General features: G+C 46.9%; 1 protein-coding gene across 1 annotated transcript in view; it reads right to left on the reverse strand.

Annotated features, from left to right (window-relative positions):
• The window catches only part of PDS5B (PDS5 cohesin associated factor B), a 158,409-nt gene extending 143,368 nt beyond the window's left edge, over positions 1-15,041 (reverse strand). Inside the window, exon 1 of the mRNA XM_061629724.1 lies at positions 14,815-15,041. The gene's annotated coding sequence lies outside the window, so the exon portion shown is untranslated. The remainder of the gene's footprint in view (positions 1-14,814) is intronic.
• Between the last annotated feature and the right edge of the window lie 10,362 nt (positions 15,042-25,403).

A 25,403-nucleotide genomic window follows, 5' to 3' on the forward strand; every position in this document is an offset into this window, starting at 1 on the left:
AAAACTTACATAATGGCATAATGGTGATGGTCATCTCCTAGTTTTGGTCCATATGCAGGGCCAGCGCCAGGCATGACTGGGCCCTTGGACACCAGCCTGCCCCAGACCCTCAGCACCATAGCCCAACATCCCCCCATACAGGCAGCATGGGGTAATAAGCCTGCCCATATGCTCCACATACCTCTCATGTCATGTGAACAATGTGCGTGCAAAGCACACATGCCTCCCATCAACCAAGATAGCAATGGGGGTCTCAGCCCCTTAGGGTAGCCCCCGCCACCATCTTGGGTAATGGCAGGCATGTATGCACAGCGTGCCCATCATTCACACTGACAGGAGAGGTAGATGGGGCATGTGGGGGTCTGTATTGGGGGGGTGCCTAGGAGCTCCCTCTTTGCAATTTGCGGCAGGGTCGGGTTGCAGGATTGAACACTGCTGCAGATCATGGAACGGGAGCACCACCTTCCCACCCTAAGGAGCGGGTGGCCCTTCTTGCTGCAAGGGCCCTTGGCCAGAGGCCAACCTGGCCGCCCTGTGGCGCCGGCCCGGTCCACAGCATCTGGTAATCCAAGATATACTGCTTCCAAATACCTATAGCTAACAGACATTGACAGACCTATAATCTATAAACTAGATGAAGCTATCTTGGTGTTTGTGTGTGTGCGTGCATGTTTTATGGACTAAAGTAGGAATGGGGAACCTGTGGCCCTCCAAATATTATTGAACCCTCAACTTCTATTAGACCCAGCCAGCATGGCCAACAATCAGGAATGATGAGAGTTGTGACTGAACAACATCTGGAAGGCCACAGACTCCCGTATCCCTGAACAAAAGCCTCCTTAAGCCAGTGGCCATTACCATACTTTAGTTATGCATCTTTAATATATCCTGAATATATTAATTGGTAACACCAAGTTACATAATTATGACAGAAATTGAACCGTTGGTTCTCACCTGAAAGGTGATTTTACTGGATGCCAGTCCATCACGTGGGTAGTAGTCTGTCGTCTGGTCCAAGGACAGGAAATGCGCTGATGTTTGCAGTCTTAGGGGGTGTCGCTGGCCTGCAGACCCCAGTTCATTTTCGGACGCCATCCCCCAAGGCATAATACTGTAATAGCTTATGTGCAGTCCTGGCACGAATCCAGAGAGGTTAAAAATACTGCGGCCAGCAATGGCCTAGCATAGCTAATGGAGAAAAAGGGCTACAGTGATAACGTAGGCAAAAGTGTTCCATATATTTACAAGGAAAAATGATCGGCCCGGAAGGTCGATTTTCTCTCTCTCTCTCTCTCCTTCTATGAGAGCCTTCGAATGCACTGGCAGCAGCTTGACTCTAGGCTAGAAATAGTGGTTGAGCCCTGATGTACCGAACCGGGTGGGCCGTGATGGACTGGCATCCAGTAAAATCACCTTTCAGGTGAGAACCGATGGTTCATTTTCCCTGGATACCAGTCCATCACGTGGGACATACCAAAGCCGTCCCATCTGGGTGGGTCGGGCGAGCCCACTAATCTGTAGAGATCGCTTGCTGCAGGACCTGTCTCCCGAAGGAGGCTTCAGCCAAGGCGTAACGGTCTATCTTATAGTGTCTAATGAAGGTAGAAGGAGAATACCAATTTGCTGCTCTGCAGATTTCTCTCAGAGAGGTGTTAGTGGAGAAGGCTGCCAAGGTGGAGGCTGCCCTTGTTGAGTGGGCCGTAATGCCCTGTGGTGGTGCCAAGTTGCTGGCCTCGTAGGCCAGCCTGATGCAAGTTCTTAGTCATCTCGCTAAGGTTGGAGTGGAGGCCTTCTTGCCCAGAGACCTGGGGTGGAGCGATATGAACATTGCCTCCATGGACCTCAGCTTTCTTGTTCTGTCTATGTACACCCTAAGCACCCTAGTGACATCAAGGCAATGCAGCTCGTTTTCCCTTGGGTGATCTGGTCTGGGACAAAAGGACAGTAGGATCAGTTCCTGTTCCCTGTGGAAGGTGGAATTCTAAGGACCACGGACTCCTTGTGAAAGGTGCAGAGCTGGTGTGCAGCCAAAAGGGTGCCCAGCTCCGAGGTGCGCCTGGCTGACATGATGGCGATGAGGAATAGGACCTTATAGGTCAAGAGCTGAAGAGGAATGGTCTCTAGTGGCTCAAAGGGTGGTCTCTGCAGTGCTAACAGAACCTTCTGCAAATCCCAAGAGGGGAGCGGTGGCTGGTCGGAGGCTGTGAAGCCGCAGCTCCCTTTAGGAAAACGCCGGAGCAACGGATTGCTGCCAACTGGATGACCGGAAGTGGGCGAAAGGAAGGCAGATATGGCTGATGCCTGCCTCCTTAACGTGGTGGCCTTCAGGCCAAGATGGAGCCCCCTGTGCAAGAATTCCAGTATCTGCAGGGCGCTGGCCTTAGACGGGCGAATTTTCCTGGAGTTACCAGCTAGCAAAAGCCCTCCATGTAGCCTGGTAGATTCTAGTCATGGATGGTTGCCATGCCAACAAAATGACAGCAATGACTCCTGACGTAAGGCCAGAGCATCTCAAGATTCTCTGCTCAACAGCCATGCCATCAGGCTCAGCCAATCTGGGTCCGGGTGATGAAGTGGCCCCTGGCACAGCAGATCCTACCTCCGTGGTAGCCTCCACGGATCTGCGACTGAGAGGTTGAGGAGCTCCGAGAACCATGGTCTCCGTGGCCACCAGGGAGCAATCAGCACTAGGTGGGCCCTCTGCTCCCAGGGACTGGTGCTGCGCGCAGAAGCGAGGCAGCTGGTGGTTGAGATTTGTTGTGAAGAGGTCTATCTCTAGCCGGCTGTACCTCAGCTGAATTCTGGCGAACACCTGCGGGTGTAAAGACCACTCCCATGGCAGAACCCTCTGGCGGCTGAGCCAGTCTGCCATGGTGTTGTGCTCCCCGCTGAGGTGCTCTGCTGACAGGGATGTGAGGTTTTGCTCTGCATGAGAAGGGAGTCTGTAGGCTCCTTGATCGGGTTCCCCTTTGTCTGACGATGTGAGCCTTCGTTGTTGAATTGTTGGTGTAAACCATGACATTGTCGAGACAAACAGCTGGCTGAAGTGAAGGAGGGAGAGATAGGCTGCTCGGAGTTCTAGCCAGTTGATGCTGTGATTCATCTCCTCCTCTGACCAGGTGCCCTGTGTGTATGCTGTGTTGCAGTGCGCTCCCCAACCCAGCAGGCTGGCGTCCGTTGTAATTATGGTCCTGGGGGGCTCCCTGAAGGGGGTACCCCTTAGCAGGTTGTCCTGCCTCGTTCACCATTGGAAGGACCTTCGGAGCTCCCTGGACAGAGGAATCCGTTTGTGCCAGCATCCTGCAATCCTTGCCTGATGGGGGAGCAGGGCCCACTGCAGGCGACGTGTATGGTGGCGCGCCCACGGAACTATCTGAATGGTTGATACAAAGAGCCCCAAGGGCCCTGGCCAGGCTCATGATGTCCGCTGATCTGCTTTGTCAGAGGGAAGAAGCTGTCTCCGTGATTGCTTGTACCCTTTGAGGGGAGAGACAAATGAGGCTGCGATCTGTGTCTATCAGGGCCCCCAGATGCTGCAGCTGTCGAGAGGGGCCTAGGTGGCTCTTCTTGTGGTTGACTAGGAAGCCCAGTCTGTTGAGGAGAGTTAAAGTAAGGTGGACATGGTCCCAGGCGCGCTGTAAAGTGCTCGCCCTCAAGAGCGGGTCGTCGAGGTACGGATAGATGTGTACTCACTGGAGCCGGAGATGGGCCACTGTGGCCGCCATTGTGGACACCCTCGGGGCTGACGAGAGGCCGAAAGGCAGGGCTCTGTACTGAAAGTGACGGTGCCTGAGCGAGAACTTCAGAAACCTCCTGCGCCCAGGAAGGATCAGTATGTAGAGATATGCCTCCTTCAAGTCTATGGACGTCAGATAATTGCCTTCCTGCAGGGCTTCCCTGATGGAGGCTAGGGATTCCAGCTTGAATCTGCGGTACCTCACCGACGCGTTTAGGTGCTTGAGGTCTAGGATTGCCCTCCATGAGAGGTCCCGTTTGGGCACAAGAAATAAGACAGAGTAGACGCCTGAGCCATACTGAGACTGCTCGATCTCCTCTACGGCCTGGATCTCCACCAGGTGTCGTACAGCCGCTGACAGATTGAGCTTTCTTGGTTGATCCCTTGGGAGCCTGGAGGGAATGTATCTGGAACATGGTGGGTGGGAGAATTCTAATGAATAACCTCTGGTGACTGTGTTGAGGACCCAGGCATCCGCCCTGATGTCCTCCCATGTGGGGGCGAAGAGTAGCAGATGGCCCCCGATATGTAAGGCGTCATTAACGACGGGCCCGACCACCACGCTTGGGGACGGCGGCTGTGTAGTCTGAGCGGCCTCCCTGAGCTGGACGCTGCTTGGTGTTGTAGTGGGGTCTAGCCCATGAGTAGCGGGAGGAGGGTTTGTAGTCTCTACCTCCTGGGGATTGTCTAGAGGCTCGAAAGGGCAGGAAAAGAGTTGTAGGGGGCGTATTTTCTCTGGAAACGCCTGCCACAGCATCTCGCAGTCGCCATGTATGGTAGCAAGATTGGCCCTGGCTGTGTTGTCAGCCTCCCAATGCTTCAGCCAGACAGTGCGCCGTGCCATGTCATTGGCTGCCATGGATCTGGCCGCAAATTGGGAGGAGTCCATTGTGGCATCTGTGATGAAGGACGCTGCTTTATGAAGCTTTAACAGCATCATCTTAGTGCACTCTGGGTCCTGCTCAGGGTTGTCCATTAGAGACAAGGCCCAGCACTGGCATGTCCACTGTCGGGACCTGAAGAAACTCCATGATATCAGCGTCAATGACATATAACTTGTCAGCCAGAGTCCTCCTTCTACGGGACTGCAAGGGATTGTTCCATTCCGCCAGGGCAGATCTGCAGACCGGAGCTGGAATGGAGGCTGTGAGACAGGGTGAAGCCCGTTCCGGATCTATGCCCATAGCAGCAGCCTTATCAACCCCCAGGTTTTCCACACCCAAGGTAGTCCTGACTCTCCTCAAGAGCTGGGGGTAGTCAGAAGACTTGAAGAGGCGCTGCAGAAGAGGCTCAGGCTTCTCATCCTCAGAATTGGTGCTCCAGCCCGCCTCTGAGAGCTCCTCATCCGATGGGAGGTCATGGTCTTGTGGTTGGTCCTCGTGGAACCTGCCTCTCGACGCATCAAAAAGACTTGGGGACAACTCCCCCTCCTCCTTTGGATAAGGGAGAGGCTCTGTCATGCGATGAGACTTGCTCCTAGCCTTTCGCCCCCTGGAAGAAATCGACTTGGAGGGGCAGGTAGAGACTGTGGCTTGAACAGAGTCGAAGCTGCTAGCCATGCAGCTAAAGAAGGCCTCCCTAAACTTCTCCATGAAATCCTCCTGAAAATCCAGAGGCCGGCCCCGGCTCAAAGTAGAATGGCTTGACGAGCGCATTGGGCAAGCTGTTTGCTGGGAGAGGCCACTAGATTCGCCATCTGAGGGCTCTACATTGGGTACGTTGCCTGACCCCGGCCCTGAGGGGCCCTGGTTCCTGAGGTTATGGGCTGTCTGGGGCGCTAGGACATGTGTCTCCTCCTCCTGCCCCATGTATCTAGCACTGCTGGAGGGCTGACTAGAGGGTGATTTCTTGGTGGCGGGAGGAGGTTGAGCAGCCCTCTGACCCGACGGGAGAAGACATGGGCTTGCCATAGGTTGAGCAGACTGTGCGAGCGAGGAGCCAGGCAGCTCAGCCACATCCTGTTTAGAGGCCATGAGGAGGAGTTATGGTAAGATTGCTGACTCGCTGACTGGTGAGTCCAGTTAGCCTGGGAGGTGGAATGGCCACCTAACAAAAGGACGGGGTGCAAAAGCAAAAAGGCATGCTCTGCCCAGTACTGCAGTTGGTAAGGGGTGGCAGCATTACTTTTGAGTGCCCCAAAGGTTTGCTCTGCCCAGTACCGCGATTGGTATGGGGTGGTAGCATAACATCTGAGTGGCGGCCAAGGCTTGTTCTGCCCAGTACCGCGATTGGTATGGGATGGTACCATGATGTCTGAGTGCCGGCCAAGGCTTGCTCTGCCCAGTACCGCGATTGGTATGGGGTGGTAGCATGACGTCTGAGTGGCAGCCAAGACTTGCTCTGCCCAGTACCGTGATTGGTATGGGGTGTTAGCATATAACGTCTGAATGCTGGCAATGGCTCGCTCCGCCCAGTACCGCAATTGGTATGTGGTGGTAGCGTAATGACTGAGTGCCAGTCCAGGCCTACTCTGCCCAGTACCACAATTGGTATGGGGTGGTAGCATAAAAAACTGTTGGTCAACCTTTCGTCCTTGGCTTGTGGAGGCTTAGGATCCGAGGTATAAACAAGATCTGCTCTGCTCACTACCGTGATTGGTATGAGGTGGAGCTACATTATACAAAAAGTTTGATTTGAATTCCTATTTCATCCTATCAGCTTATTCACATTTCTTTTCATAATTATCTTTATTTACTTTTAATTAATTTATTTATTTAATTTTTTTATTTTTTATTTTTTTTAACCAGGAGGGGGTGCTGCAGGCTGAGCAACCTATTCCTTCCCTATTCCATGGGAAGTGGTTGCGGCGGTCCACCAGCCAGCTGAAGGCTGGGGAGGCGGAAGCAGCAGTCCTGTCAGGCGGCTGCCTGCCGGCGGACCGGGACACCAGCAGCAGAGCGGGCTGCGTGCTGTCACGCAGGACCCGCTGGCCGGCTGCATGCTCTGAGCGGCTGTGCTGGCCCTGCTGGGCCGCCTAGTGTCGGCTGAGTGCGAAGGACCCGCTGGTCAGCTGATCGTCGGGTTGCTACTGAGCGGCCAAACCCGCAAGAGGGAAGTCAATCCCCCGGCCGGCGGCTCCCAGGTGATGGCTGCAGCCGCAGCGAAGAGCGGATCCCGCCTGCTGGCGGCTCCCCAGCGGCAGCTGCGGCTGCAACAAGGAACACCACCACAGGAGAGAGGGGCTGCTGCTGCTCTGCCCCGGTAGGGCAGCAGAGAAGCAAGGCAGCGAAGAAAAGGTGGGAAAGGAGGGGGCTGTGATGTCCTTATATGTTAAAAACTGTAAATATGGTAAGTGCAGGTTTATATAGGGATATATGGTCAGTGAATTGAGTAAGAGGGGGGAGTACATGGGCTAGAATGCGGGAGAATGTTGGATGATGATTGGCTGAGTGTTTTGAATGGCTGAAGGTATAAATGAGAGGTTGGTTGGGGGAAGTTGGGAGGAGGGTGATTGGAAAGGAGTTGAAGTGGGAGGCAGTTGGGATTGAGTTGACAGAGTTCTGAGGGAGGTTTGGATTCTATTAGGCTGATATTTGGACAGAATATATGTAACTGGAAACATAAGAGTGACACTATATGAAACCATACGCTTGTTAAACATTCCTAAAGTAATCTTGTTATTTCCTAGTGTTATCAAATAAATACTTTTATTGGTTTACCAAAAGCCTGATCCTTGGCTGGGGATATACAGACCAGAAGGGAGGGCAGGGTAATTACCAAGGCTGAAGGGAAACTATCTAATGGTGGCAGCGGTGAAGGAAGAAATTGTAACATCGTCAAGTATCCAGAGCTACCCAGGATTGTGTACTTAAGATACAGGGGGTTGTGGACAGCAAGGGCACCCAGACACAAAGTAACAATAAGTCATAGGGAGACTAAGGCGAAGTCTCTAGCAGTATTGTTTACAGGGAGTGGCTGGTGGTGCTGCCTAGCAGTGGGATCTTGAGAGATCTGTGCTACAGCGGAGTGAGAAAAAATAAAAACGACGATCCTGACCGGTGGTGTCCTGAGGTGGTGCCTAGTGAACGGCGGTAGCCACAAGCAGGTGGGAACCTGACAGGTGGAGCCAAAGGTGGGATCGTCACAGGGGCCTCCAAGGGTAAGAAATTGGGTAACCCCCCCTTGCTAGACGGAAAGAGCTGGGTCAGGCTCTCACACACACGGCCTCAGTGGAGCCCGACAAAATGGCGCCTCTTCGCGCCAAAACTTTAAATAACTTTAGAAGAAACAAAACCTTTAAGGCTTAAAGGGGCTAAAAAGGACTAAAAAGGGGGCCAGAAAAGAAAAAGGGGGGAAGAATCTCCATCCCCCTTGCCCCTAAATAAAAGGGAATTTAACCCCTAGGTAAGAACTCACGTGGAGAGTTCATCTGCCTTGGACCAGGACAGGAAATGAACTGGGGTCTGCAGGGCAGCAACACCCCCTCAGACTGCAAACATCAGCGCATTTCCTGTCCTTGGACCAGACGACAGACTACTACCCACGTGATGGACTTGCATCCAGGGAAAATTATCTCCATACTTGCACAATTTTGGAAACCTATTGTGTTATTTCTTATTCAACTTTTATAAACAAAGAAACTCCATACCTCTAGTCTTCTTTTGTATTGAGGGTGCTCCATCTCCCAATTGTTTTAGGTTGCAATCCTAACCTCTGGTCAGTAGTGGTGGGGTTAATGGAGTGGCATAGCAAGCACCACATCCATAGGCCCGCTGCTTGCACAGATCAGGGAGGAAGAGAGGAACATGAAAAAAATGCCCCTTTGCTGCACCAGCTCCCAGGTTGGTGCAGCAAACAGGCCCAGATTGTGTCCATTGCCATCATATGACAAAAGCAGGACCAGTTCAGGATTCAGCAGAATCTGTCCCAACTCAGCCCCAGTTCCTCCCTGTCCCCAAAATGCCCTGTTTCAGGGGATACTGGCAGTAGCTTCCACCTACCATTTCGAACATTCTTCACTGCTGGGGCTCACCTATAAACAGAAGCTAGTGGGGCAGGGTAGAAGGACACCACTGCTCCATCAAAACCCTCTCCAGCACAGCAGATTGGGGGGCTGGATTACTCTGCCCATTGCCATTTCCTGTACCTTTTCCAGCTTTACAGTATCATTTTTGAAATGAGGTGATCAAAATTCTATACAATTAAACTTTGTCTTTTTCACAGGCAATTTAGACCCATCAGCAAATGTGATGTTATGATTTTATTCTACTAAATTAGTGTATCACCTGACACATCCTTACATTCAGTCTCATTTCTATTTTGTTGTCCAGTCACTCCATGTGAGAAGGATCTTTCAGGAGGTCTTCAGAGTCTGTTTAGGATTGCACTATTCTGAAGAATTCTATGTCATCCACAAATATGCTTCAACATTATCATTACTTTGATCTTTGGGTGTTTGCATTACAGTTCGTAAAAGAACTCCAAAGAACCAGATGAGTAGTTTCTTTTTAATTTCTCAATCAGTTCTACAACTTATTTATTATTATACTTACTTGCATTATTGTTAATCTACATTTATTTTGCCAGAGTTTCTGCTGTTTTTATTTTTGTCATTTTGGCAATGCTTCATTTGTACAGCTTTTAATGTACATCATATTTCCTTCTCTAGCCTCGACTCTGCAAATTCAACAGCATTTTCAAGAAATAGTCCCTTCTAAATATAAACATAACTGTGACTTTCTTGGCAATTTCCCACTCAATTAAAAGTTCAGTGATGTTGTGGTCACTGCTTCTATGCAGTTGAGTAACATATTTCATATCAAATTCTAGGTACCACTTGGGATTAAATTGTAAATCTTATCAGTCCAAATCTGTAATTATTTATTGAAGGGATGGCCCAGTCCAGTTCGGCTCATTGGCCATTTTCCCCAAACCATGACCACCTGTCCATCAGCTGATGTCACTCATGACATCAGCTGAAGAGCAAAAAGATGGGGTTAAATCCTGCATTGTCTGCAAGACCTTTCCTCAGGAGGGAATAGGCGTGCATAGCTAAGGCAGCAGGATTTAACCCCTGCTCATCAGTTAAATTGTGCTCAATTTGGCAGGATTCCACACTAACCCCTTCCTGATTCAGAAACAGGTTTGCATGGAAACCCCTGCTAAAAGGAAGTTTTTTCCCTTCATTTTAGCAAGGGATTCCGATGTAAACCCTTTCCTGATCCAGGAAGAATTTTGCATCGGAATCTTGCTAAAATGACAGGCGTAGATTCATAGTCAGAGAAATACCAACACAAAACATGGAAGAGAGAGAAAGAGCAAACGAAAGAGATGGTGAGGGAAGGCGAAAGAGCGGGGGACAGCAAAGCAAAGAGGAATTTCCTCACAGAGAAATAAGGTGAAAGAAAGTTGAGTGCAGGGGACTCAAGAAAGGAGGAGGTGGAGACTGTGGTGGTGGTTGTCTTCCTCATCCCCTTCCCCAAAGCGATTCTTTCTCCCCTCGCCATGGAGGGTGGTGAGAAAGAAGCTATTTTTCATAGGTACTGCTGTGCAAAAGACCTTCTCACAACCAATCTGCAAAAATCAGGTTTCTTCCCCCTGCTCTTTGCAAATCGGCTGCGAGAGGGATTTCTCTTGCAAGAAGTGATGTCTGTAAAATACCAGCATCGTTCTCCCTACCCTCCACGGGGAGGGAAGAAAGAACCACTTTGTTAGCCCTATGCTTGATGCTTCCTAATGTCACTTGTGCTGTGGTTCCCAAGCACCTGACAGCAAGCTGGCTGTTGGGCACTTGGAAACACCATGCAAGGGATTTTGACAGATGGGCAGAATAATCCACCTGTCAATTTTAATTTTATCTAAACATCTGAGTCTGTCAGTACCCCCAATATACATTTTCCAGTCACTTTTTGTGAAATCAACTATTATTATTATTTTTCTTACTTGGGCTAGCTCCTTGATCTACTTTACATACTATCAAACGTAAGGAACTGACATTATATACAAAAATATGTTTAATCTTCTCTTTAATCTTTCAGATTGGCTCTTAGTTTCCATACAAGTGATTCCAGCTTCCATCTATCCATCAGTGCTTTGAGAAAATAAAATGTTACTGAAGAATGGGCTTTCCTCAACTCTGAATGGCTTCACAATAGAAGTTGTTTTACAACTTAAAACATATTTTAAGCACCTGCAAACATTATAGTTCTATATATGTACTCCTTCCCCCAAAGCTTCCCTCACTGTTTAATAAATCTAAATCCTTTCTTCTAACACCAGCATTATATTCACTCATTTTGACTTTGAAGCTTTGCCTGCCTCACCTAAGGATCTGGACTTAACTTTTAGCAACCTAAATTTGGCTTCCTGGCCTTCCCAACTAAATGATCAAAAATCAATACAACCTAAGTTATCATGACTATTGGATCCTCCCACTCCCTTTGTAGTATTTATTTATTAAATGTATATCCTGACTTTCCTTCAAAAAGTAGCTTAACTACTCATCTTATGACAAGTGCAGGCCCTCCAGATGTTGCTGAACTACAACTCCCATCATCTCTGGCTATTTGCCATGCTTGCTAGGGCTGATGGGAGTTGTAGTTCAGCAACATCTGGAGGGCCAAAGATTCTCCACTCCTGTCTTTCGATATAAAAAATCTTCGCACCAAATAGGAAGGTCATCTCATGCAATCAAGTTACCCATCACAAACCCATCTATATCTCCAACGTCACTACATAGATCCTTCCCTCTCTACTATGGGGAATGTGGAGCTCTAAGCCATTACAAGACCTCATTTTTCATCATCAGAGAAATGGTGAGGCCGTTGCAAACACAACAAGGAACACTCACTGATCCTTTCTCCTCCTCCATCTGGACTATGCAAAGATTTTTTCCTGATAGAATAAATGGGCAAGTACTCTGGAAAGTGCTTCACGTCAATGTGTTTACCGCCAGTCCAATACTTCAGTCATTATGAATATCAAAGCTAATTTTAAACTGCATTATAAACTCTTTTGTAATAGTAAAACAACGAAGCACAGGTTGTGCTCCAAGAACGTAAGAAGTGCCAGACAACAGAAGACAAAACAAAATTCCACTGCGAGCACTATTTCTCTGTCTGCATTGCTGTTCCTAAACGTCTGAGAGTAGTCAGAGATAGTTCAATGCTGGGTAGCAAAATATAAATAGCTCTTCAGAAGTTCTGAATATATCCTTAAGAACCTTGGGAAAAATGATATATTTTTTACCTTAAATCTGTTTTAACAGAATATACTTCTCAGTTCCGGCCAAACTCTTCACAGCTGAATTTTCTACAGGGATCATATTCACACAAGTACAGTGCTGTGTAGTGGTTAAGGTGTTGCACTATGACCTGGGAGACCAGGGTTCGAATTCCCACACAGCCATGAAGCTCACTGGGTGACCCTGGGCCAGTCACTGCCTCTCAGCCTCAGAGGGAAGCAATGGTAACCCCCCTCTAAATACTGCTTACCATGAAAACCCTATTCATAGGGTCGCCATAAGTTGGGATCGACTTGAAGGCAGTCCATTTCCATTTTTTCACAGTATTCAGGTATTTACAGTTCAATCCAAGACACGTCTACTCAGAAGTAAGCCCCATTTATTTCAATGATGCTTAATCCCAGTAAGTGGGTACAGGACTACAGCCTTAGATACTGCTACAGCCTTTACAAGAGTAACAAAGTTTCAATAACTATCCCTGACTTAAGGAGTTTGTATATTTTTCTTCTCAAAAACATGACAATGCAGACTGACTCCATTCTCATTTGACACTGTCAAGCAGCAGTACCCTTTGAAATGGTACCCAGTGTTTTGATTCTGAATCATTCACTTAGCCTTAACTGTAGTTTAAGCATAATATGGCTTCCATTTTTGTGGACAATATGCATGTATTCCATTGTAAGTTATCTGTGTATGAACCTTGCAAATAATAAAGTCAGATATAGTCATTCCTTCTCACCCCACCATATTCCTCCCAGCACTCCACTGTCTAACAACAGTGAAAGGAATAGATGAAACCAGCTAAAAAGCCTAGGAGAATAAACAAAGATTTCATCTTTCCTATGGGGACATTTAAAGTAGGTGACAAGTGAACTTCCTGAAGAGAGCATGCCACAACCAAGAAGGTCCTCCCTCTCTCTCCTTCAGAAGAAGAGAAAGATAGGTCCATTCATAACCTCCACAGTGACAGCATGGAGACTCAGCACAGCACACAAATATAAAGTGCAGCCTATGCAGCCTCTTATATTTCCCCTGCTAGGCAAACTCAACTGCCCTTGCTCTAATCATATTTGCCATACACACCAAGAAGTAGGAGGAAGAAACACAATTAACAGGTGGAGATTCACCTGATTCCAGAAGATTATTACTAAACAAATGTGATCAGGCAATTCACTATTTACAAGCCTACCACATATAAGCTTCTGTACAATTTTTAAATTTCAAAACATTTTGGATTTCTTTCCTAATTAAAATATACGAATTCTGCATGTAACAGTGCACTTGAAATTTCATCTTCTATTAAATACTTAAGCACGGCATTTGTTTTTTCCTGAAGTCACAGATTTTACAGCTGCCTATGAATACTACCTAAAGTAGTATTAACCATGTTCAGAAAAGTATATTGAACACATGGAGTGTGAGATTGCTGCGGTAAGCTCCACCCCTGATCTCCAAGTGTATATTGTGCCTTGTGCACAAGGCCTGCGTGTATACAAAATACAAGTCCAGGACTGCATGTACAGAGTCCATGCTCTATGTATACACACAATCTGCACATTGAGGATTGAGGGAAGAACCACTACCACAACCTAGCCCTTCAGTGTACCTTGTTTGCAATCATCTCGACAGGGATAATGTTCTCCTTCATAATGCAGCAGTAAGCAGAACTACCCAGGTATGGCTTGACAAAATATTAGAAGGAAACAAATACACACAACCATAACACAAAAAGTCATTTTCAACAAATGTATTAAGGAAATAATTACAAAGCCAAAATTTCATACAACTGTGAACTCCATTAGCTTATACTGATCAGGGGCTGTATTATTGATCCTAATTTCTGAGGCTCTGTACACCCCTGGTTTTCTCCATTACCAATGAAAGCAGCTGAGAAGAAAAGTATCTTATTTACATACAGGGTGAAATTTAAGATGGGATCACAGCAACTCTCTTTCAAAGTAAGGACTATCTGCAAGCAATATATCACAATAACGCCCGGGGGGGGTGTGCAAGAGGCCCTGGCTTTACTAAACCGCCAAGCTAAAACCAGCACGATTTAGGACGGTTATGTTCGAGGCAATCAGCACCCCACCACTTCCTCCGTAGCGTCGAGAGAGAACCGCCTCCCATGCCTGGCAAATTAAGAAAGTATAAAAGGAAAGGGGGAATTAACCTGAAGTCCCTTTTTCCCCTCACCACCCCCATCCTTAGCAGGCCCCAGCCAATGGCCGCACGAAGGGGCTGAGCTGGGGCAGGGTGCCTCTGCGAGCGAAAACCGGGACTAGGCCAACAAGGAACGGCACAAGGCTTTGGGGCTTTCAGAACCGCTCAAGTCTTGGAAGAAAAAACGGCTCCTGGGGCGACTGGAAAGGAGGAAGCCCGGTTCCAGGAGCGCCACATTTGAGGGAAAGCCTTTGCCAGCCGCCGCCGCTGCTGCTGCTGCTGCTCCTCCTCCTGTCTCGCTTTACGAGAGCAGGATTGAAAGGGGGACCCGGGCAGGCAAATAATGGGGCGGGTGGGAAAACGGCAAGCAAAGATATGTATTTTTTAAGAGGAAAACGGCGCCTCAGGCAAGGTCACCCCCACCCCACTGCCCATCATTCCACCACCACCCCAAAACACATGCGAATACCCACAAGCACCCCACGGAGGAAAGGGCGGCAAGTTCAATATACTGAGAACGGCGGAGGCAAGGAAGGGAGGGCGGCTTAGAAAAAGCAGCATGAGGGGAAATTTGGGGGGAAAGGAGGTGGAGTACCTCCCGGGCGGGCATTTTCTCTCCCCCGCCTCCCCCGTTTTTCCGCCTGCCTAAATTACCGAAACGGAGGAGGTGGCGGCGGAGCGAAACGGGTTTCTTCCCCGCTCCTCGCCGAGAGAATGTGCGCCCTTCGTTTACCTTCCACCAGTCGGTCGGCTGTAGCCGCCGCCACTGCTGCTTCTCTTGTGAGCGAATACAAGGCAGAGCGAGCCTGTCCGCTCCCCTCTGGACCCGCCGTGTTAGGCTCGGGAAGCTGCTGCTGCTCCTGCCGCCGTCGCTGTAGCCAATCGCCGCGAACCCCCCTCCCTCCCCTTCCGCAGCTCGCCGCGGTGTGTGTGTCTCTCTCTCTGCCCCCCCTTTTTTTTCTCGTTGGCTTCAAAATGGCGCCAACTAGTCTCCGGCGGCTGCTTCTCTCCGGTAGACCCCGCCACCGAGCGGTGGGGAGAAGGCCAAAGTGAGGCAGGAGCGACCCCTACAGCAACTGAAAGGAAGTGAAAGGGGGGGGGAAGAGCGGGGAGATAAGAGGGACGCACTCAACAGAGTAGCCGCCATAAGACTGGGGAATAGCTTTTCTTTCTTTCTTTCTTTCTTTCGTCCGTCGCTTCGAGACGTATGGCTGCTGTTGCATTACCTTAACACACCAGGCTTCAAAACTCAGCGCAGCGAGACGGAGCCTATGGTAGTCTGACGTGCGGGAAGTGGGTAGAAGGACAGAGCTATAGATGCAGTAAACGTCTCATACATTCCACAACATCGTGCTGTCCTAAGAGCCTTGACTTGGAAGTCCGTCCCCTCTGTGTCCAATGCACGCATATGACTGCAGCCTGATCCTCTGTACATATTTTGCTTCATGTGCTGTTGCTTTCTCCTAGGGTAAATACATCGGATTGCAACCTTACAGTGTGATCATTAACTTCCCTGGGAGCCTGGGACTTTCTTGCAGGTACGGTATGTATGGGACTGCAGTTTTAGAAAGTTGAGGAAAATGGAAATGGACTGCCTTCAAGTCGATTCTGACTTATGCCAACCCTATGAATAGGGTTTTCATGGTAAGCGGTATTCAAAGGTGGTTTACCTACCATTGCCTTTCTCTGAGGCTGAGAGGCAGTGACGTGCCCAAGGTTACCCAGTGAGCCTCATGGCTGTGGGGATTCAAACCCTCGTCTCCCAGGTCATAGTTCAACACTCTTAACAGTTGGAGGAGGTGGAGGTTAGTATGGGATAGTCCTTATTTAGCCTTTCTGAAAAGTGTATGATTGAAACTCTACTGATAAAAGTTTAGCTTGTCTGACACAAATAAATCACTCTACTAGCCCAGTTACAAAAATCTGCTGCAAGCTAATGCCCCATTACAACACATGGTAATACATAGTTAGGCTGAAACTGAGCATATATGACAGTTGATGAAACAAAGTAACAGTAAATCACAAGTCAAAGTCATTTCATATTTATTTATTTTTATTTATTATTTAGTAATTAAATTTATATCCCGCCCCATAGCCGAAGCTCTCTGAGCAGCGCACAACAACAACCAATATACAACAAAACCATATGTCAAACAACTCTAAAATAGATTAATTATATCAAAAATCAAAACTTAATTAAACTCAGAAGCAACTAAAAAACTCAGTACAGATATTAAATATTAAAATTAAATTAGTTAAATAGTAGGATGTGAAGATGTTAAATGTTAAAATTACAATATGGAATATTGAAAATATTAAAATATTAAGATGTTAAAAATGTTAAAATGCCTGGGAGAAGAGGAAGGTTTTTACCTGGTGCTGAAAAGATAATAATGTCGGCGCCAGGCATACCTCATCAGGAAGAGTATTCCATAGTTCGGGGGCCACCACTGAGAAGGCCCTTTTTCTCGTTGTCACCTTCCGGGCTTCTCTCTGAGTAGGCACCCGGAGGAGGGCCTTTGATGTTGAGCGCAGTGTACAGGTAGGTTCATATCGGGAGAGGCGTTCCAGCAAGTATTGCGGTCCCAGGCCGTGTAGGGCTTTATAAGTCAAAACCAGCACTTTGAATCGAGCTCGGAAACATAGGCAACCAGTGCAAGAGGGCCAGAATCGGTGTTATATGATCGGACCGCCTAGTCCCTGTTAATAGTCTGGCCACTGCATTTTGCACTAGCTGCAGCTTCCGAACTGCCTTCAAAGGCAGCCCCACGTAGAGTGCATTGCAGTAGTCCAATTTAGAGGTTACCACTGCATGGACAACTGACGCAAGGTCATCCCTGTCCAGATAGGGGCGTAGTTGGGCCACCAGCCAAAGTTGGTAGAAAGCACTCCGTGCCACCGAGGCTACCTGTGCCTCTAGTGACAGGGATGGTTCTAAAAGAACTCCCAAACTACGAACCTGCTCCTTCAGGGGGAGTGCAACCCCATCCAGGACAGGGTGAACATCCACCATCTGTTCAGGAGAACCACCTACTAGCAGCATCTCAGTCTTGTCTGGATTGAGCCTCAATTTATTCGCTCTCATCCAGTCCATTATTGCAGGCAAGCATCGGTTCAGCACATTGACAGTCTCACCTGAAAAAGATGAACAGGAGAAGTAGAGCTGCGTGTCATCAGCATACTGGTGGCAACGCACTCCAAAACTCCTGATGACAGCACCCAGTGGCTTCATGTAGATGTTAAAAAGCATGGGGGATAGTACTGACCCCTGTGGAACTCCATATTGGAGAGCCCAGGGTGCCGAGCAAAATTCCCCAAGCACTACCTTCTGGAGACGACCTGCCAGGTAGGAGCAGAACCACTGCCAGGCAGTACCTCCAACTCCCAGATCAGCGAGTCTCCCCAGAAGGATACCATGGTCGATGGTATCAAAAGCCGCTGAGAGATCAAGGAGAATCAACAGGGTTACACTCCCCGTCTTTCTCCCGACACAGGTCATCATACAGGGCAACCAAGGCCGTCTCCGTGCCAAAACCGGGCCTGAAACCCGATTGAAATGGATCCAGATAATCGGTCTCATCCAAGAGCGCCTGGAGCTGGTCTGCAACCACTCTTTCTAGGACCTTGCCCAGGAATGGAATATTTGCTACCGGCCTGTAGATGTTAGGATTTTCTGGGTCCAGGGAAGATTTCTTCAAAAGTGGTCTTACCACTGCCGCCTATTTGCAGCTTAGCAAATAGATGTGGACGTTCCAGACAAAAGCACCAAATTTTACCTGCATGTTACCCATTGCCTTAGCTTTCCATTTTTGATAGGAACCACTTCTTCCAGATACATCATGGTGGCCATCTTAAACATTCATGTAAAAACCTATATCTACCAATAACACGGCTTCTGAGCCGCTTAGGATCACAATCTTGCTAAATATACATTTTCTGGTTCACAGAACACAACTATACCATTTGGAAAAGCAGCAGGTTATTATTTGGTCAAAAATAAAATAAGCAGATCAATTATTATGAGAACTCAACCTTCAATGTCTTCTATCAATTTCTTATATTTTTCCAGGTGGACCAATGTGCTGACACAAATAGGCATTGCATCATCAGGCACCACCAACTCTTTCCTGAAGGCCTCACATCTCACCAGAGCAAGGCATGCTCACCAGGTGACTGATTTGACACTGGGAAAGTCCAGAAGGATGCCTTCCTGCACACCGCAGGAGCATACAGAGATGAAACCAAGGAGCCATGGAGGAAATGGTACAAAAGAGTCTAACATTCCAGTATTGGGATTCGATTCTTAACATGGAACTCCTGGGCCTCCTCTTCATCAGATCACACCATGAGGGGAATTTTCCTCTCTATGTAGAAAGCCTGAAGGCCTTGGTTCCATGGTTCTTCACTCTCGTCCACCACGGTTGTGTGCAGTGGATCCCAATACACATCTGAAACATGGAGAGTCTACCAGCACTCATTCTCAAAGAGTTCGAGGACCACAGTCACTTGGTCATCCACAAAACCAACAACAGATTCTCAAACCATCCCAATCAACCAAGCAATGTTACTGAACAAGCTAGGTTACTAAAGGAGTTTGAAAGAGAAAGAGACTCAGAGTGTGACTATCATCATGAACAGCGATTTTCCACACAGAGAAGGTTAAGGAACAGGTTTTGAGTCTATGTCAGGTCATGAATGAGCTTGGAAACCCTTTCATGAATGACAGTGATGAGTTATTGGCTCTAGACACACAATGTTTTGGATGAATCTGTAGTGAACACAGTGCGAACAGTGCATAGTCTAGGAAAGGATCAGTATAACAAACTGCAAAGAAATTATAACTGATTGCACACACTCATGAGCCAATTAAGAAGAATGCCCTTCCTCTCTTAAGTTGTCCATGGCCAGAAGACAAAACAGGCAAGGAAGATCTTACTCAAGAGAGATGTTTATCTGTTCTTTCACCTATACATCGTGATGCAGCACATGGTGAGTGGCACGAGTACATTCTTCAACCATGAGAACCATCCTTTTCCCCCTTCACTATCTGATGCTGGAAAATTGCACTTAGGAAAGAAATCTGATCTGCTGAACATTCTGGCCAAGGACACCCAGAATGATCCTCCCAATTCCATTGATTGAAGCTTCTCGATGGAGCTGCTGTTGCACACTTGCTCCCCCACTACACTGACATTTGATGGGTATGATGATCAAGTATTTGTTCCACACATTGTAGAACAACTAGAAAATTGCAAAAGAGTTGATATAGTATGGGATACATACATCTTCAGCAGCATCAAATAATCCACTAGAGAAAAGCAAAGAAAGGGTTTTCGAAGAAAGGTTGCAGGTAAGACAAGCTCCTAGGAAACTGGACCAACTGACCCCACCAACAAATAGGATTTTTTTGCATTCCTTTCCAACAAGATCACCACTGGATTGCCCCAAAGACAAGGAAATCATCATATGTGGTGCCCCTGCTATTATTCAAGGAACTGATCGATCCACTGCACCATGTGATCATGAGGAAGCAGACACTAGGCTGCTCATCCACTTAAAGGATGCCCTTCTGAATCACTGAACTAACTGTCTGGTGTGCTCTGTTGACACTGGTGAAGTGGTGATCCTCTCTGGCAAATTTCATCATCAGATCACCCTGTGCCAAGATGTGAGCATTTGGTACAGGTAAGACCTCTACATATCATATCAATGCTATCTATGAAGACCTGGGTAGAGAGAAATTCCTGGCTCTCCCTGTCTTCCACAGTTTCACATGATGTAATACCACATCTGCATTCTTTGGATGATACAAGAGGTCAGTATTGGAGGTATGGAATTACTATCATAATGTGACATGTGCCTTTACCTACATGGCACTTCATCCTTATACAAAAGTAGAGGTTGAGGCTCAACATTTCCACCAGCTGAAATGCTTCAGTGTTATCCTGTATAAGACCAGTCTCCTGGAACATGTGAATGAAGCCAGAAGGGTAAGAAAATGGAGACACTTTTCCCAACCTAGGATGTTGCATATCAAGCTGGAATATGGTGCACCAATGAGCAAAATGAACATCACACACCTAATCCAGCAGGTTGGGGCTGCACGCTTGACGGGGACAGCCAGCCATGGGTTCCTGAGTGGAACATGTTATTGCCTGCAAGGTCTGTGGTGAAATAGACAAATGTAGCTGCAAGAGTTGAAGTGGATGTGCTTGGTGTGCATGCAGAAAGACTAGCTGGAAGTGCACAGAACTCTGCTGTTGTCGTTGTGAGAAGTAAGACAAGCATAAGCTGCATGTGCTGTCGTGTGTGATGACAAGTACCATCACATTTACAGTTGATAGTTACGACAGTATTTTCAGTTATTATGTTACATTAACAGTTTTCCATCTTATTTTGTTCTTGCAGCTTGTATGTAGTTTAGTTCTTGTGTTAATAAAAAACCATCTGCAGCTTTTCTGAATGGTATTGTTATATTCCTTGAGCCAGAAAATGTATATCTAGATGGCAAGATTGTGATCCTAAGTGGCTCAGAAGCTGCATTGTAAATTTTTACATGAATGTTCAAGATGGCCTCCATTATATATTTAGAGGAAGTGGTTCCTATCAAAAATGGAAAGGTACGGCAATGGGTAGCATGGAGGACAAAATTGGCACTTTTGTCTGGAATGTCCACATCCATCTCAAACCAGATCTTAAACTGCCTGACTACCAGTCTTAGCACTAAACAGCCTTGGTCACCATGACTGATTATCTTTATCCAGAGAGACTTTGGTTCTCCTTCATCTCTTAGTGGCTTTTGAGATAACTGACCATGGCATCCTTCTTTTGCTTGGCCCCACAGCTTTGGGGCCATATGGTCCTATAGGCTCCATTCTCTCTGCTATGTTATTCCACATATATATGAAGCTATTGGGAGCTGACCTCTGGGGATTTGGAGCATAGTGTCATCAGTATGCTGATGGCACATAGCTCTATCACGCCATCTGAAGCAGAAGTGTCTGTGAAGGTGTTGGACCATTGCCTGGAAGCTGTGTTACACTTGGATGAGGGCCAGTAGGCTGAATCCTGATAAGATGGAGATGATCTGAGTGGGCAGTTCCCATGTCCAGGAATTTGGTGGAAAAACCTGTTCTGGGAGGTCTTGCACTTTGCTGAAGGAGCAAGTTAATCTTGGAGTATTCCTATATTCCAACTTGTCACTGGTAGTTTCTGTGACTAGGAGTGCTAATGCCCAGTGAAGGCTAGTTTACTACCTGTGGCCATTCTTGGACAGGGCAGTCTGGCCTTTGTAGTCCATGCTCTAGTGTAGCCTTTCCCAGCCTTTGAATCCCCAGATGTTGCTGGACTATAGCTCCTGTAATTCCTGACCGTTGGCCATGCTGGCTGGGACTGATGGGAGTTGTAGTCAGACACCTTCTGGGGATCCAAAGGCTGAGAAAGGCTGTTCTGGTGATCTTCCATCTGAACTACTGCCATGCACTCTATGTGGGGCTGCCCTTGAAGATGGCCCAGGAGTTGCAGCTAGTGAAGAATACTGCTACTTTGTTAATTAGTGGGGCAGCCCAATGAGACCATGTTTCAATAGGCCTGAAAGTGCTTCACTGGCTGCCAATGAGCTAGCAGACCCCATCCAAGTTGTTGGTAGTAGTATAAGTAGACCACCTCCTGCCAAACTGATAAGCCCTGCCCCTTCTGAGTTTGATTTATGACCCCTTTGATTGATGACATCACTGAAAATCCCACTCTGGAAGCTCCGTTCCCCCCGATGACATCACTGCTCTATTTGGAAACGTGTGTGGTTTTTTTAAAAAAAATAAAGCTCTAAATACTTGACTCCTCCAATGGAAAATCTGAGTGATTAAATTAGGATTGGTCTTGGGGTGGGGGTGGGGAGATAGTCATTCTTGCTGGACTGGTTTTAATGCCAGTTTTAATGTACTGAAGCGGTACAGAGCAGACAGAGCTATGTGTACCATGTGATCTATTATTATTCCCTTAAGCCAGCCTTCCATTGTAGTAGAGGATGCTGCCCCATTGCCAGTGCTGAAGTAAGATTCAGCTGCCAATCTGGTCAACTTTTGTACATGGCAACTTTTTGTTCTTTGCCTCAGGCAGCAAAATGTTTTGGGCTAGCTTTGACTATTAGGTTTTGTAAGTACAGGAGTCCTGCCCACCTTTTCACACTATTAAGAAAAGGAGAAACAAATTAAAGGATGTAAGTGTTACCTGAGGCACATCCAGGCCTATAGCTGGGGGGGGGAGGCTGGGGGGCCAGATCCCCCCTAAAAAATTCTGCCCCACTGAATTTTTTTTTACAAAAAATAATTACATTTATTTCAGAGCGAAAAATCTCCTCCCCTACTTTCTTTGATGCCCCACTGAACTTTTGAGCTGTGGGCCTGGCCACATCTGTCAAGAGTTCAGGTACAAAATATTCTTGACCACATTTCTTTGTAATGAAATCCTAGCCTTAAGCATGTCACAAGGATCAAAGTTGTATTGTTAGTGTAATTCTTTCTAGTGACTTGCAAGATTTTTAGCACGTTACTCTAATTTACACCCTTATCCGAAGCACATTTGCTGATTAGGGGAAACTTACTTCCAAGTGAGGGTACTTAGAATGGCTGCCATAAAATAGCACGACTGAATTTGGAATGTTAGAAACAAAGAATCAAAGGTTTTTTAAGGGACCCACACTGAAACCATTAGTGAAGCGGTACTTTAAGTTTTATTATACGTTCTTGCAAGAGCGGGTGTCCACAAGGGGGGCACACCCAAGTGACACTGGTACAGTTCTTTTATCCTCTAGCCCGACGCTTCGTTCCCTCCCGTTTCCTCATTGGTCGAGTACTCCAGGGTTTACAGCCTATCCGTGCCGCCTATTCATGTCCCAGGAAGTCCCGCCTCTGTTTACATCTCCCATTACTCATATTTTAGCTCCCCCATACCCATATTTACTATTATCCATATTTGGTATATTTCCTCCCTCTTTACGTTAGTCAAAGAAAAAAACCCTTCTATGTTTGTCAAGCAAAAATCCCCTTCTATGTTAGTCAAGCGAAGCAGAACCTAACCACGAACTGTCTAAGTTGCACCTGTTTCCTGCTGCTTGTGTCTATTTTTGCTTGCCTCCTAGTTTCGTTACCTACTGTCTTACTTCTCTATGTCTGTCCTACTTAACTGCGTTCTTATGAGATTCTTTTTCTAGCAACTTTAACTACAATGTACACAAAGTCCATACTATGTAAAAGCGTTCTGTAAAAGCAACACATTTTGTATATATCACAATCCCTCCTCTTTTTATTTTATACATTTCTGTTGCTTTTTCATGAAGTTCTCATACTCCTGGCGATTTCTCCAGTCTGGATAGCATGGTTTCACACTGCATTTCCTGGAAAGATAAATGGTCTTCCTCGTTTTCTCCTAAGAGCAACATATTTTCATTATAAGGTGGTTTTAAAGGCATTTGTTTAGATACAGCTGTTTCTATTAATCTTTGAGCTAACCCCCGTACACATGGTATGATACAACATCCTACAGCAGTTAATACTCCTGCTACTACTATCAGGGACGTGAGTATCAATATTACCATCCCTTTCCATTTTCCAAACCATGAGTCTAGCCACCCAGTGAGTGAATTGTCTATTCCTGAATTCTCAGCCAGTTCTTCTGCTAGGGTAGTGAGGCCTTTTAGTGCCTTGGTTATGGTTCCATCTGGAGCTGTGTTGTTTGGGATAAAGGTGCAACAGTTATCCCCAAGCATAACGCATACACCTCCTTTTTCGGCCAGGATCATGTCCAATATCATCCTGTTTTCCCATGCCATTCTACTTGTTGCATCTAATTGCTCTGCAATTCCTTTTACAGCATCCCTTGTATAGTTAATGAAATGTTGTTGGTTGTAATATATGTAATTAATCCAATCCACATTTTTATTTATGGTGACCCACCAAAATAAGACTGACTCAAATCCTGCTGCAATCTGATTTCTGGCTTTAAATTCATTGGGTACTCCTCGTGGTACTCCAATAGAATCTATATAAATTCTGTCATTAAATGAAGAACTTACTGTGTTTCTTTTTGTTCTTTTACTCTGAATCTTTTCTTGTTCAAATGCAAAGGTAAATGGTATTGCTAATTGAGTGATAGCACATATCCCCTTCCAATTTTCAGGGAGTGTAGCTCTTAGTATTTTCCCCCCACAATACCACCATAAGTCTGCTCGGGCCACTGTCAGATGAGAATAATTGCCTGAAGTATCTTCTGTTATATTTAAAGTCTGGACACAAGTGCTCAACATTCCCATGGATCCATTCAACCCATCATCCTGTCTTGAGAGACAAGAAGAGTAGTTCCTTGCAACCATGGAGAACGTTGGTGGTGTTTGTATGTCCTTAGCCTTTAATAATAATAATAATAATAATAATAATAATAATTTAATTTGTGGGTCGCCTATCTGGCCAATGGCCACTCTAGGTGACGTACAATTTAACAACAATACATTACATCATAATAAAATACATCATAAAATACAATATAACAATAAAACAATAAAGCAGTTCCAGTACAGAGTAGTAGGCTATTCGTCGTAAAAATTTAACCCTCCCCGTAAGTCCCAAAGGCCTGTCTGAAGAGCCAGGTCTTCAAAGCTTGGCGGAATACATTCAGGGAAGGGGCATGTCGAAGGTCATACGGAGGGAGTTCCAGAGAGTGGGGGCCGCCACTGAAAATGCCCTCTCTCTTGTCCCCGCCAACCTAGCTGTTTTAGTTGGCGGGATTGAGAGAAGGTCCTGTGTGGCTGATCTTGTTGGGCGGCATGGTTGGTGGCGCTGGAGGCGCTCCATCAGATAAACTGGGCCAAGACCGTATAGGGATTTAAAGGTTAATACCAACACCTTGAATTCGGCCCGGAAAATAACTCGAAGCCAGTGTAGGTCGAACAACACTGGGGTGATGTGTTCCTGGTGGCGACAGTTTGTAAGCAGTCGAGCCGCAGCATTCTGTATAAGTTGTAATTTCCGGACCGTTTTCAAGGGTAACCCCACGTAGAGCGCATTACAGTAATCCAACCGAGAGGTGACCAGGGCATGTACCACCAGTGGGAGCTGATGAGCAGGAAGGTAGGGCTGCAGTCTACGAATGAGGTGCAATTGATACCAAGCTGCCCGGTTCACTGCCGAAATCTGAGCCTCCATGGACAGCTTGGAATCAAGAACAACCCCAAGGCTGCAGAGCTGGTCCTTCAGGGGCAATTTCACCCCATCGAACACCAGGTCAACATCTCCCAACCTTCCCTTGTCTCCCACGAGTAGCACCTCA

The sequence above is a fragment of the Rhineura floridana genome, chromosome 5 (assembly GCF_030035675.1).
Source record: "Rhineura floridana isolate rRhiFlo1 chromosome 5, rRhiFlo1.hap2, whole genome shotgun sequence".
NCBI lineage: Eukaryota > Metazoa > Chordata > Lepidosauria > Squamata > Rhineuridae > Rhineura > Rhineura floridana.